This window comes from Canis lupus, chromosome 4 (genome assembly GCF_003254725.2).
Source record: "Canis lupus dingo isolate Sandy chromosome 4, ASM325472v2, whole genome shotgun sequence".
Classification (NCBI taxonomy): domain Eukaryota; kingdom Metazoa; phylum Chordata; class Mammalia; order Carnivora; family Canidae; genus Canis; species Canis lupus.
The window spans coordinates 10,071,994-10,085,204 of record NC_064246.1 but is presented as its reverse complement, the minus strand read 5'-3'; the positions used below and the strand labels follow the sequence as shown (position 1 = coordinate 10,085,204).

Here is a 13,211-nt window from a genome sequence, read left to right as displayed (position 1 = left end):
AATGGGGGTGGGGAGAAAAGCCTGAAAGAATCTATTGGTTTTGAAAATGAAACACTGATCCCATAGTTGAAAAGATTTTGACTCTGATCTCATTATTATCAACTGTGTCCTCTTCACCAAGGTCCCTGTTAGCCTTAACTCTTGTTGGGATCTCATTACTTCATGAGATGGCTATACTACTTTGGCAGTGTTCACTCTTGATATCAAAACGTCAAGAGGGTTAACTCCCTTGTGTGAAATGCTGCCAACCAGGGAAGCTCATTAGACACTCATTGCTCAGGGATTTTATCGGGGGCTGATCATGTAAGCAGCCTCTAGCTGGCAAGGACCCAAATTCCAGATACCTAGAAGGAAGTAGGTGTTTAGCAAAGACCATGCTGTTTGTACAAACAGCTTAGGTACAGTGAGCCACTCGTCACCTGTGGGAATGGTGGGATGCTCCTGAAATCAAAGTTCCAGATAGCCAAGTGCCAATTTTGCAAGCAGACCTTCCCAAGGAAAGCAGTTCAGGCCTGCCATGTTAACTCTTGTGCACACTAGCCAAAACAATTAGGCAAAAGGAAGAAACTAAAGCTAAAAAAAAAATCAACATAGAATTACAAAATTCCAATCATTTTCAAACAATAGAATTGTTTACATGGAAAAGAATAAGAAAATCAACAAAAATACTGTCAAAAATAAAATCTGTACTAGGAACAAGAAAGTTTGTAACCCATCCCAGTTCCAAAGTGCAGAAGGCCCACCAGGGGAAGTAGAAATTAGTATAACTTTGAATCAAGTTAGAAGATTTCATTATTACACAGGCCTGCACATTCTAATTGCCTAGCTGAAATGGAGTTTGGCAATCAAAAGTCACCAAAGGACCTTTGATTCTCTAAGAAAAACTAGAGAAGCCATGGAGCCTGTGCAGGTGCATCATCAGAGGTGATTGCAAAGGACTGAAGAGGCCAAGCCTTAGCCTATCACCTGCACCATCATCTCAACACCTGTAAAGAGCTCTAGCCTTAATGTGGTTGTGTGTTCCTGAATATTTGCAAAGATGAAATATCTTAACTGAGCTCCATTAGGACCACCATCTCTTTCCTCTCTGTTTTGGAGTAGGTGGCTACAGAACTGGCTCCTACATCCTCATGGTCAGTCATAGGATTGGCAATAAGATATTCCTGGGAGCTAGCCCACACCAGGACATTAACAGCAACTGATGATACACAGAGGTGACTGAAGGCCACTAAACCTAAGGGAATGAGTCCCCAACTCTCACCAGGTTCCCCAAAATCCACTATTCAAGCTCCACAACATGAGTAAACATTGTTTTACGGAGTCTAAAATGTATTTCCAAATACAAGGAAGAGAACCCAGAATACAAACAAAATGCAGAATGTTTTGTGGTGTTTTTTTTTTTAATTTATTTATTTATGAGAGACACAGAGAGAGAGGTAGAGACATAGGCAGAGGGAGAAGTAGGCTCCACGCAGGGAGCCTGACGTGGGACTTGATGCTGGGACTCCAGGATCACACCCTGAGCTGAAGGCAGATGCTTAACCGCTGAGCCACCCAGGTGTCCCATAAAATGTTTTTTAAAAGTTTATTAAAGCTTAAATACACCCTTATAACTGCCACTGAAAGATGTTTTGAAACATAAGTACAAATTTCTTTTTTTGTGTATATATGAAAGGGACTTTCTTTTCTCACCTTTAAATTTATCTATTTAAAAACCTGAGAGAAAATTCATATATAAATTCCATTAGAATATGAAACAAAAGTGACAAATAGAAGCACAGAAACCAATAGAAATTGTTCTGATATCAAGAAGCAAATTGTAACCAAAAGAAATTTCGGACCATAACAAAAGCAATAATACATTAATTAGCAGAAAAAAAGATTTCTAGTCTACATAATCAATTATGATGAATAAGTTCTTGTATTGTTTGACAATTCAATCAGTGAAGAGAAGTGAATTACAAAATTCTTTGAGCAAACTATTTTTTTTTTTTTGCTGACTTGACCCCAAAAATGGCATCAACATAAATAACATAAAATTTCTGAGAAACCAGTCCCACTGAAAGGAGACCCATGACAAATTAGATAATAAGTTCTGTCAAAGTAAACGGTACTCAACATCAGTCACTTGCACAAGAAAACTTGAGCTGACCAGTGTTAGAGAAAGAATTTATCCCATGAATAAATATTAAAGGGAAGAGGGAGAAAGCTAATTTTTAATGATTAAAACTGCCACTCAGTGTTTCTTTCAAACTATAAGAAAATTCAGTGATAATATAAAATGATTAACTCAATATCCTTCAACATACACTAACTACAACCAATTAGAATATGTATTAAAGAAAAGAGTAATTTACAATAGAAAAGGATAAACTGCTTAGGGATAAAGTCAAAAAGAACTAAGTAAAAATCTATATAAAAAATTAAAATGTTACTGTAGGACACATTAAAAATATCCTGAGCAAATACAAAGGCTCATCATACTCTTGGATTGGGAAATAACACAATGTCACTTCTCTCTAACTTACTATATAAATAAATAGCCTATAAAGAAACAATCCAAATAAAACACCAACAAGATTATTTAAGTAAATAACCTGATCCTAAAGATTATGCATAGAAACAAGCTAACAAAGCAGTCACATTTTTAAAAAAGAAAAGTAATAACAGACAACCCAGACAAATACTGACATATTATGATTAGTAATTGCAATAGTGTGGTAATGATGAAAAGTAGAGAGGCAGATAAATGAAATAGAACTAAAAGTCTATAAATAAACCTAAGCACAAATGAAAATTTAGTGTATGGAAAGGACAGCACATCAAATCAGTACAGAAAATACGATGTTGGAACAATTAGATAAACATCTGTGGGGACAATGAAGTTGAATTCATACTTCACATCTTACACCAGAGTAAATGTAGTCTGGATTTAAATTTTTAATATAAAAATTAAGTCATGGAAGAGTTAGAAGTCTTCATGGAATAATTGTTTAAGTCATCTTGGCATAAAGAATATCTCCTTAACTACAAAACAAAATAGAATCCATTAAAGAAAAGACTGATCCGTTGAACTACATACAAATGTTTCAGAGTCTGCATGGCATTACATTTTGCACCTCACGTCACTAACAAGTTGCTAATCTGGAAACAGCTCCTTGTCAATAAAAACATAACCCAAGAGAAAAGAGTGAGAGATATGGGCAGGGGTGGGGAGGTGCAGGGGAATGCCTTCAAAATAAAATGAAAATGGATTTTAAACATGAAATGATGTTCAAATCCACTTATTATAAGAAGAATCCAAATTAAAATTTCAATGGAGCACCATTTTTTTCATTTATAAAATTGCAAATGTCAAAAAAAATGATAATCTATTATGGCAGCAAGAGTGTGGTAAGATAGGTTCTTACAGATGATTGGTAGCCATGTCATTTGGTACCTCAGTGGAAGGAAATCTGGCAGCATGTATCAAACCTACCAAAGCTTATATCCTTTGACTCAGCAATTCTGATTCTACCTTTAGGAATTTAACATGCAATATGCTCATATATGTATTATAATGGGAAGTTTGAAAACAACCTAAATGGCCATCAAAAGGGAATCAATTAACCAAATCATGGGTCATATACACAATGGAATACTATGCAGTCACAGAAAGAATGAGGATCCCTCTTATAGACTGCTGGGGCATGATCTCCTAGATATATTTTTAAATAGGCAAAAGAAGCAAAGTACAAAATAAAATCTAAAATGTACTAGAATTTGTTCTTTAAAAATGAAGAAAAGCCTATTCCTTAATACAGAGAGACTCTCTCTGGAATGATAAACAAGAAATTGTGTGCCCCTGGGAGAGCTGGTGAGGCAGGAATCACAGAGATGTTATTCATGTCTTCTTCATACCTCTTATTTTTCAACTCTGTGAGTATATGAGCTACTCAATAAATAAAGGTTAAATAAAAGTTAAGTAAATAAGAAATAAATAAGCATAACTGCTGGAGAGAAAAGAGAGATAGTTGGGCCCTTACCTACAAGGAACAGCAAGGGGCACCTTGGAGGTGATGGCACGAGGGAACTCGTGGCACCAGTATCACTCATGTAGCCAAAGAGAGGAACTACCAGAGAATGAAAGAGGGGAAGAGTCCACCTGTTCTGGAACCCCTGATGATTCCAAAAGCCATTGATTAAGAGTTTGAGACAAAAGCTTTCAGTATTTTTATAATTATTATTATTATTATTATTGGGACATAACTAATATTTATCTGTCAGACCTAATGGAACCTACAGAAAATGCCCCCTCCCCATACTTAAGTGGTGTTTAAGCTACAGAGTCAGGGTTCTACCCACAGACCTCTGCTCCAGCAGATTTGGGGTGAGCCTGAGAGTAGACATTTCCCACAAGCACCCCCAGATGATTCTGATTCAGGCAGCCAGCAGCTGCTACTTTAAGAAACACTTCCTCCAGGAAGATGAGCTTATAACCTAATAGGTGGAAGGACAGGTGTGTTTCCTTGTCAGAGCCTCTCCCAGGCTAGCCGTCCCTCCAACGTGCAGACAAAATTCTGATCTAATGCCATAGAAGCAGGAGCTGGAGCTGATTTAGGGTTAAACGCCCCGGGACTCATGGGTGGCTCAGCGGTTCAGCGCCCGCCTTCGGCCCAGGGCGTGATGCTGGAGACCGGGATCGAGTCCCACATCGGGCTCCCTGCGTGGAGCCTGCTTCTCCCTCTGCCTGTGTCTGTCTGTCTGTCTCTCTCTGTCTCTCATGAATAAATAAAATCTTAAAAAAAAAAAAAGGATTAAACGCCCCAAGGAATTCTAACATAGACAGGTGGAAAACACCCCAAAATACATGGCTCTAGGAACTCCATACCCTCCACTTTTTTATTTTGTGACTTTCTGATGTGAAATAATTTCAAACTTTAGAGAATTTGGGAATGGTACGAAGAACTCCCTTATGCCCTTTATTTAGCAATTACTCACATTTTGCTACATTTGTACACTCTCTATATATGTATGTATACATATATGTATACATAATTACTATTTTCTGAACAATTTGAAAGTAAGTTTCAGAGACAATATTCCCTTTTACGCCTACATATTTCAGCATTTTCATCCGAAGAACAAAGATCCTATTTTACATAACAACAGTATAATTTTCGAATGCAGGAAATTTAATACCATGATCTATTCTATAATTCATGTATCAACTTCTTTGCCCCATGACGTCCCTTATGGCCTCTCTCCCTGACCCAGGATCCAGTCTGGGTACACGGGGCGCGGAGACACCGGGCCCCTGGTCCGTGTACCCGGGAGCATCTCCCCGGTCTCTCTCCGCTCTCCTCACGGGCACCCTCGCCTTGGGGTGCGTCTGCTGTCCTTCCTCTCCCGAGCACCCACCCTGCGCCTCTGCGGACAGAAGGACGCACAGACGGGACGGCTGGACGCTGAGCATCGGCCGCGTGGCGGTCAGCGCGGCTCCAGGCGGCCGAGCTCGGCCGGGCGGGCTCCCGGGACCCCGGGGAGGTGACCACGCACCTGCTGGAGGGGGGCTCCAGGGGCGCCGGCCGATTCGCGTCTCGTGAATAATCTAGCCTCCCAGCCTCCCGGCCTCCGGCCTCCGGCCTCCGGCCTCCACGTGGAGAGGCCATTGCCAGCGCAGCTTGAAACAGCTGGCGCTGCTCGTGCCGCGGCGGCGGGGAGAGCCCTGTGCACCCCCCAGCCGGCGCTGCGCCCCCTCTTCTCTCTGCCTCCCCTCCCCTCCCCTCCCCCCGCCGCAGGTTTTCTCATCTTCTCATCAAGACCAAAGCGTTTGGATTCGCTCCGGAGAAGCGCCGTTCCTGGACGCGAGTCGGCCCGTGCGGGTAGGGAGGGGCCGCGGCCTCGGAGCCGGGAGGGAGCCTGCAGCGGGGCTCCCGGGGTGCGGCACCGCCGGCGGAGCCCCGGACAAGGGAGCACCCTCCGGGGAGCCTCTGCAGGGGCACACCTCACAGAGGGTCATGTATGCCCGCGGGCAGATTTCCAGGAAGCCGGCGAAACTCAGCTTCCGCCAGAACCTGGGAGGGGTTAACACACTTGTGTTTCTGGAAAATTCTGCACAGTAAGAACATATGTCTTTTTTTTCTTTAAAAAGGCCACTGAAATTTTATGAGCTACCACACTATGGAACTGGTATCCATTCCTGTATCTACAGATAATATATGTGTGTGTGTGTGTGTGTGTGTGCGCGCGCAATAAATGTAGATACATAGATATATGTAACAAGTATACTCCAATGAGTTATTTTAAGGTTGGATCAAAATGTAAAACTATTTACATTTAGGTTTGTTTTTAAACTGAGGGGTAAGGACTATGGAGCTGATGGAAACATGACTATTAAAAACTTGCCTGGGATCGCTGGGTGGTGCAGTGGTTTAGCGCCTGCCTTTGGCCCAGGGCGCGATCCTGGAGACCCAGGATCGAATCCCATGTCGGGCTCCCGGTGCATGGAGCCTGCTTCTCCCTCTGCCTGTGTCTCTGCCTCTCTCTCTCACTGTGTGCCTATCATAAAAAAAAAAAAAAAAAAAAAAAAAAAAAAACTTGCCTGGGGGCGGGGGGGGAACTTGCCTTGGAAAAGAAAACAAAACAAAAAACAAAAACACCTTCCCCTGAATTTTTTTTTTTTGAGCAAAATTCCAGACCACAAAGAAGTTTCTATCCTTTTCCTTTTATTTTTTTTTTTGGGGGGGGGGGGAATTACTGAATTCTTCCTTTGTTTTTTGTTTTTTGTTTTTTAAGATTTATTTATTTAGGAGAAAGAGCAAGTGTGAGAGAGAACCAGCAGGGGGGAGGAGCAAAGGGAGAGAGAAAGATAAGCAGACTCTGCTGAGCAGGAAGCCAGATGCTAGGCTACATCCCAGGACCCTGGGATCATAACCTGAGCTGAAGACAGGCACTTAACAGACTGAGCCACCCAGGCACCCCCTTTCTGGTTTTTTAGTCCAAAAATCACTTCTCAGGCCTTACCAGAGAGTATAAACCCCTACATGTGGTACATAAATCTGCAGTCATTTGCTGAAGGTGGAGAGGACAGAGCCCAATGTCTGGCTGAGAAATAGTGTATACGCAGAGCATGTCTCTTAGCCTCTTTTGGAATATTCCAATTATGAAATAAATGCTATTGATGTTAACTGTCTTCCTACCTGATATCATGTTCATTTTGTCCTTTTTTCAAATATGCAGCCTCAATCTAGAAAATAAAGGCCATTTCTCATCTTGCTAGTTATTCAAGAGAATATTTCAAATATCCTCTTACTAAATGATCAAGTGTTAAAAAGGTTGTTTCCCAACATTTCCATAAGAATTCAAAAAAAAAACTTTGTGTTAATCACCATGTCTTTCTTTGTAAGAGTCCATGGGACACAGCAAAATATTCTCATTGCTCATCTATCTATACAGAGCTTGTGTCTACCAAGCCAGGTAGTGAAACCTGGTAAGGTGGTGGGAACTCAGACAAGAAAAGACTAAGAGGTTACATAGAAAGGACTCCCCATCCTGGGGTACCCTTAAAGCCACACTGTTCTCAAGAATCTCCAAGCTTGACATGACCCCAAGCCATATAGGGCCTTTCCAGACTACAGCTGAATCTATTACTCTTGTCCAAATGCACAGCCCTGGTATTCCTGGGCCAGTGATCTGCAAGGTGACAAGCAGGCATTGAAGTGGCTTCTGAGAAAGTTAGCACTTATTCTACTAGTAAAGAGAGTGGGACATCCGGGTGGCTCAGGGGTTAAGTGTCTGCCTTCAACCCAGGGCATGATCCTGGAGTCCCAGGATCAAGTCCTACATCAGGCTCAAGTCCTACATCAGGCTCCCTGCATGGAGCCTGCTTCTCCCTCTGCCTGTGTCTCTGCCTCTCTGTGTGTTTCTCATGAATAAATAAATACAATCTTTAAAAAAAAGGAAAGAAAGAGCTAAAACCTGAGGTACCAAAGGCAGCTATCATCTGCTGAGCCAAGCACTATGCTAAGCGCTTGTCATACATTCTGTCATGTAACCCTCAAAAATAAAATCCGGGTGGGGGGGCTATTATTTAAAAGGTGTTTTTAACAGAAAATAACAAGTGTTGGTGAGGATGTGGAGAAACTGTAACACTTGTACACTACTGGTAGGAATGTAAAATGGTGCAGTTGCTGTGGAAACAGTATATGGACTTCTCAAAAAAATGAAAAATAGAAGTACCATAGGACCTAGGAATTCCACTCCTGGGTATACACCCAAAGGAAATGAAAGCAGGGACTTAAATGGATATTTCTACCTTCATGTTCACAGCAGCATTATTCACTATTACCAAATGGTGGAAGCAACTCAAGTATCCATTGATGGATTAGTGGACAGGCAAAACATGTACATACATGGAATATTATTCAGCCTTGAAGTAAATTCTGACACATGATACAAATATGGATGAACCTTGAGGACACTATACTAAGTGAAATAAGTCAGTCACAAAAAACAAAATATTGTATGGATTCCATTCATATGAGGTACCCAGAACAGTCAAATCCATAGAGAAAGAAAATAGAACAGTGGTTTCCATGATCTGGGATGGGAGGAGGAATGGGGAGTTGTTGTTTAATGGGGACAGGGTTTCAGTTTTGCAAGATGAAGAGTTCTGGAAATGGATGGTGGTGATGGTAACACAATATGAATATATTTAACAGTACCCTTGACAACAATTGAGATGGTAAATTTTACATATTATTTTACCACAATAGAAATGAAATCCCACAAGTAAAGTGCTATTATTTTGCTGATACAGCAACTGAAGCACAAAGACCAGGCTGCAAATAAGAGACAAAACCAAGATTCCCAGTGGGTAGATTGAGTCCAAGGTCTGGGACCTAACCACTACCATCCACTACTGGCCATCGACTACCGAGCCTCTACCACCCACCATCTACTATTTATCATCTACCATAGATCATCTTATTGGTGGGGGGGGGCAGAAAATCAGAAGTAAAAATAATAAAAACATCCACCCTTGCTCTGGGCATTCAGGGATACCAAGTGACTAAAGGAGTTGACATGGCCTTCTCATCATCATAGCTAATCACAATCAGAGGCTAACCCTCTATCCCAAACCACTTGCCCAGTGGCCCCAAACTAGTCATCTTGCTCTAAAACACAAAATGGAATTTGAACCCAGAACTTACAAAACCAGATTAAATTCTAATAATTCCCCAATTTCCCAGACTTCAGTGCCATCCCTGTGCCAATAGACAGCTGCCATCCCTGTCACTCCCAACTTGGTCTCTCCATCCAGTATATCTGTGCCAGCCCCCTCGATAGTCATGAAAGGTGTCACATGAGCAAACACCCAAAGGAAAAAACATTGTCCAAAAGCAACAGAAACACAATCTTTTCATCCCTGGTCAAACAGAGTCAACCCCAGGCTATCTGCAACTTGGTCATTTTCATAAGGTCACCAAGTGCTTGATGACTTAATCTATTTACCTGGATTGAGTCACAGTCCACACATGTCTTGAGGGTGTCAGTGGCTGAGATCCCCGTGCTACACGCACCCACACAACAGCTGTGCTTCTGTATCTCCAGGTTCTGGATACAAGCTCTACCACTCTCACTTCTGAAGGAGGGAGGGGCTGGGGAGCCACATGTCTGTCAAAACAACCCCTTACCCAGGGTCAGGGCACAAGGATAGCTAATTCAAACCATGGTATTTAAAATCAAATGAAAGAGGGAAGCAGTCAAGTAGAGAACGCTGAAAAGTAAACATTACAAAACCTTCAAAACCAGAAGCCCAGAGGCACGTTTTCTTTGGGGATAGTCCCGCTATTTGTTCTTCCTTTCAAGGGTGTGATGTTTATTTAACTGGAAAAAACAGCTTGACTTAATTGAGTGTGTGTCTGTATGTGTGTGTGTGTGTGTGTGTGTGTGTGCGCGCGCGCGTGCGCGTGTGCACATGAAGGGAGGAAGGAAGGGGGGGGCTTCTATAGCTAGTCAGAATTTCTCTTCTCTGTGGCAAAAACAGCCATACTGGAAGGTCAATGACTGAACATGGGCACGCTCTGGGTTTCTAGAAAAGAAAAGAAGGGAGGGTATAAATAACCATTGTTAAATGCCTATTCTGACTGGGCAGATCTAGGCTAAACATTTAGGCTTTAAACATTTTATGCAACAACCCACAGTAAGAAGCACATTTTATTGTAGCCCAGTGCATGCACACATGCACAAACGCACACATATTTACACATACGTCTCACAAAAATACTGTTTGGCCTCACTACATGGGAGAGATTCTTATATTCTCTATTCCATTTTTTATATTTAATTTTTAACCGAGGCCTACCTACATACCATAATAAAGTATACAAATCTCAAACACACAGCTTGATGGATTTTTTTAGGGCTCCTAATCTCTTAGAGATTATATATAGAGATATATAGAGATATATATATAAATAGCTTCATTGAGATACAATTTACATACCACAAAATTCACCCATTTCAAGTGTATGCCTTGATACCTCTTAGCATATTTCCAGAGTAGTGCAACATTCGCCATCATCTATTCTGGGAACTTTTAGCATTTTCATCACCCCAAAGAAAAATCAATATCCATTCTATTTTGTTTATTTATTTCTTTAACACTGGTCACAGCCCATCAAATTTATTTCACCAGTGGGCCACAAAACATGTGTCAGAGGTTTTACTAAAATCTCTCACTTACTTGTCACAAGAGTCCTGAAAGAGAGGCACTACTATGGCCAAGTAGCTGGAGGAGCGAACAGCAGAGTATCACAGTAATTCCAAGCTTACAGCACTCAGAAGTGATCAAGGCTGGTCAGGAAAGCAGTCAGCCCCACACAGAACCCCCCATTGTGGGGAGATGCTGAGCTTGGTGACTCATTGCACAAAACACACTATAATCAGAACTGTTGCCAGACAAACTGAATTCATATCTCAAGGCAGAACTCAGCACTGACATTCATAACCTGGGTGGAGCTGGGGCGATATGTACCACAGCAGGATTGAGCAGATGTGTTTCAGAAGCAAACTAATAACATAAAAAAACCTTGAAGGATATTGCTGCCTCAAACTCTTTAAATGTGGACAAATGACCATGTTCCAGAGGCTGCAAACCATAAAAACCGTATCTATTTGTATAGTGTTAAACTATTGTTATCAGTAAAACTTAGAACAATTTCAGTGAGACATTGAAAAATCCTACAGAATAATTATTGTACAGAATGCTGTGATTAAAAGCAGATAAAAGTTTCCTTATCTTCTCTTCTGGCCCAATTCCTCAACCAGTGGGAGGAGGTTGAGGGAGAGGGGAGTATGTACATGTTTGTAGTGTTTGTGTGTAGAAGTGTGTATGCACATTTGTGTATTTGTGAATATGTGTGTGTGCTTGTGTGTGTGTGAATACGCGTGTGTTGGGGGGAAAGGGAGGGCTCAATTCTCACCTCCACCCTACATGATCTAGAGGCTGTAGATGTGAAGCAACAGGCAGACATTCCAGCCCAATGTGCTAAGAATGATGTGGCTACAGATGCCACATACTTGCCCAGTGGCTGCAGTAGGGACTCAGTCAAACACTGGAGGGAACGAAGGTACTGGCAAGCTTTCCACTGTACACATGAGTGCAATTGAATAAGCATATCATATTCATCTACCATCTGGTTTGATGGGTAGTAAAAGAGTAAACACTTTGCCTTCTGCTCAGGTCATGATCCCAGAATCCTGGGATTGAGCCCATGTACTTAGGGCTCCCTCCTCAGCAGGGAGTCTGCATCCCCCTTTACCATCTTCCTCCCCTTCCTCCCACTTATGTGTGCATGCATGCTCTCTCAAATAAATAAAATCTTTTAAAAAAAGAAAGAAACTCTTGTTGAATGGATGAATAAATTCTGCTTAGGGAACAGGAAACTGGGATCTCAAAAGGGAGCCGTTTAGTCACATGTATCTAGAAAGAGGATGGGGCTAGATTGGAAGGTGAAATTTTTATATATCCCCCCCCCAATGAGATTCACTCTTTTACTGCCCATCAAACTAGCTGGTAGATGAATATGGGATGCTTATTCAATTGCATTAATGTGTACAGTGGAAAGCTTGTCAGCACCTTCTCCATTCCCTGAATCCTACTTTTGCCCCTCAGCCCTTGGTCCCAATCCCTCAAGAATCCAATCACCTCAGGAAGGCTCGGTTTATCAGAGTTCCAGAACCTGGGACCTCTGGGTTTTCCTTCTCAGAAATGTTTGAACATTTCTAGAGCACATTGTAAGCACCACCAATTGGGATAGAAAGCACAGACCTATTTCATTTTCCCCTAGAAACTCTGGGGGTCTGAAGTTCAGGATAGTATCTAAGATGTTATGCATCACCAATTTGGGAGCATCTGGGTGGCTTAGTGGTTGAGCATCTGCTTTCAGCTCAGGTTGTGATCCTGGGATACTGGGATCAGGTGCCACATCGGGCTCCCCACAGGGAGCCTGCTTCTCCCTCTGCCTGTCTCTGCCTCTCTGTGTCTCCCATGAATAAATAAATAAAGTATTTTTTTAAAAAGTCACCAATTTGGATACTGGGAAAGAACCAAGTTCAGTCAATACCAAAAAGCTATGCCTAAGAGCCTGCAAAGCCTACCCCCAACCTGAACACATCTGCACCTTGGGCTCCACGTGGAACACAGGGTCCCCAGAGAAAGAGCAGAAACATGATGGGAGCAAAGCCATGGAGACAGTATGTGACCAGAGCAGGGCTGACTGACTCACCAGCTTTGAGTCTGGCTTTATCACACACTTGCTTTAGGATGGGCTTGACATCTGTTTCATGACCTGCTCTGTGGCCATGAGAGCTCCTGCTGCAAAATGCAGGGCAGGGTTAAAGAGCACAGCCTGATCCCATAAAACAGAACAGAGCTGGCCTTGGAAGGTTTGAGCCTCCCCTCCCGTGCAGCACGGGATACTGACACTGACAAGCAGTACAGGGCAGGGGCGGGGGCACCCAGAGTCCTCGGTCCCCTCAGATCCAGGTGCCTGCACTGCCAGATCTCCCCAGGATATGGGTTCCTTTGAACTTTTCAAAGGTATGGAAGAAAGCCTGGCTTTTTATGACTTCTGCCGCAGGCAGAGGAAATGGCTGTGTGCAGAGACGGAGGCCAATTAGAAGCAAAGGTCTGCAGTTGCTCTCTAGCAGGGCTTGCTGCAGCA

At 42.4% G+C, this 13,211-nt stretch overlaps 1 long non-coding RNA gene across 1 annotated transcript in view; it reads right to left on the bottom strand.

Annotated features, from left to right (window-relative positions):
- Positions 1–11,796, bottom strand: part of LOC112660845 (uncharacterized) — a 35,660-nt gene extending 23,864 nt beyond the window's left edge. The window contains exons 1-2 of the long non-coding RNA XR_003137244.3: positions 10,730–11,796; positions 9,496–10,075 (exon numbers count right to left, since the gene is read on the bottom strand). This is a non-coding gene — a long non-coding RNA (uncharacterized LOC112660845). The remainder of the gene's footprint in view (positions 1–9,495; positions 10,076–10,729) is intronic.
- Positions 11,797–13,211: the final 1,415 nt, after the last annotated feature.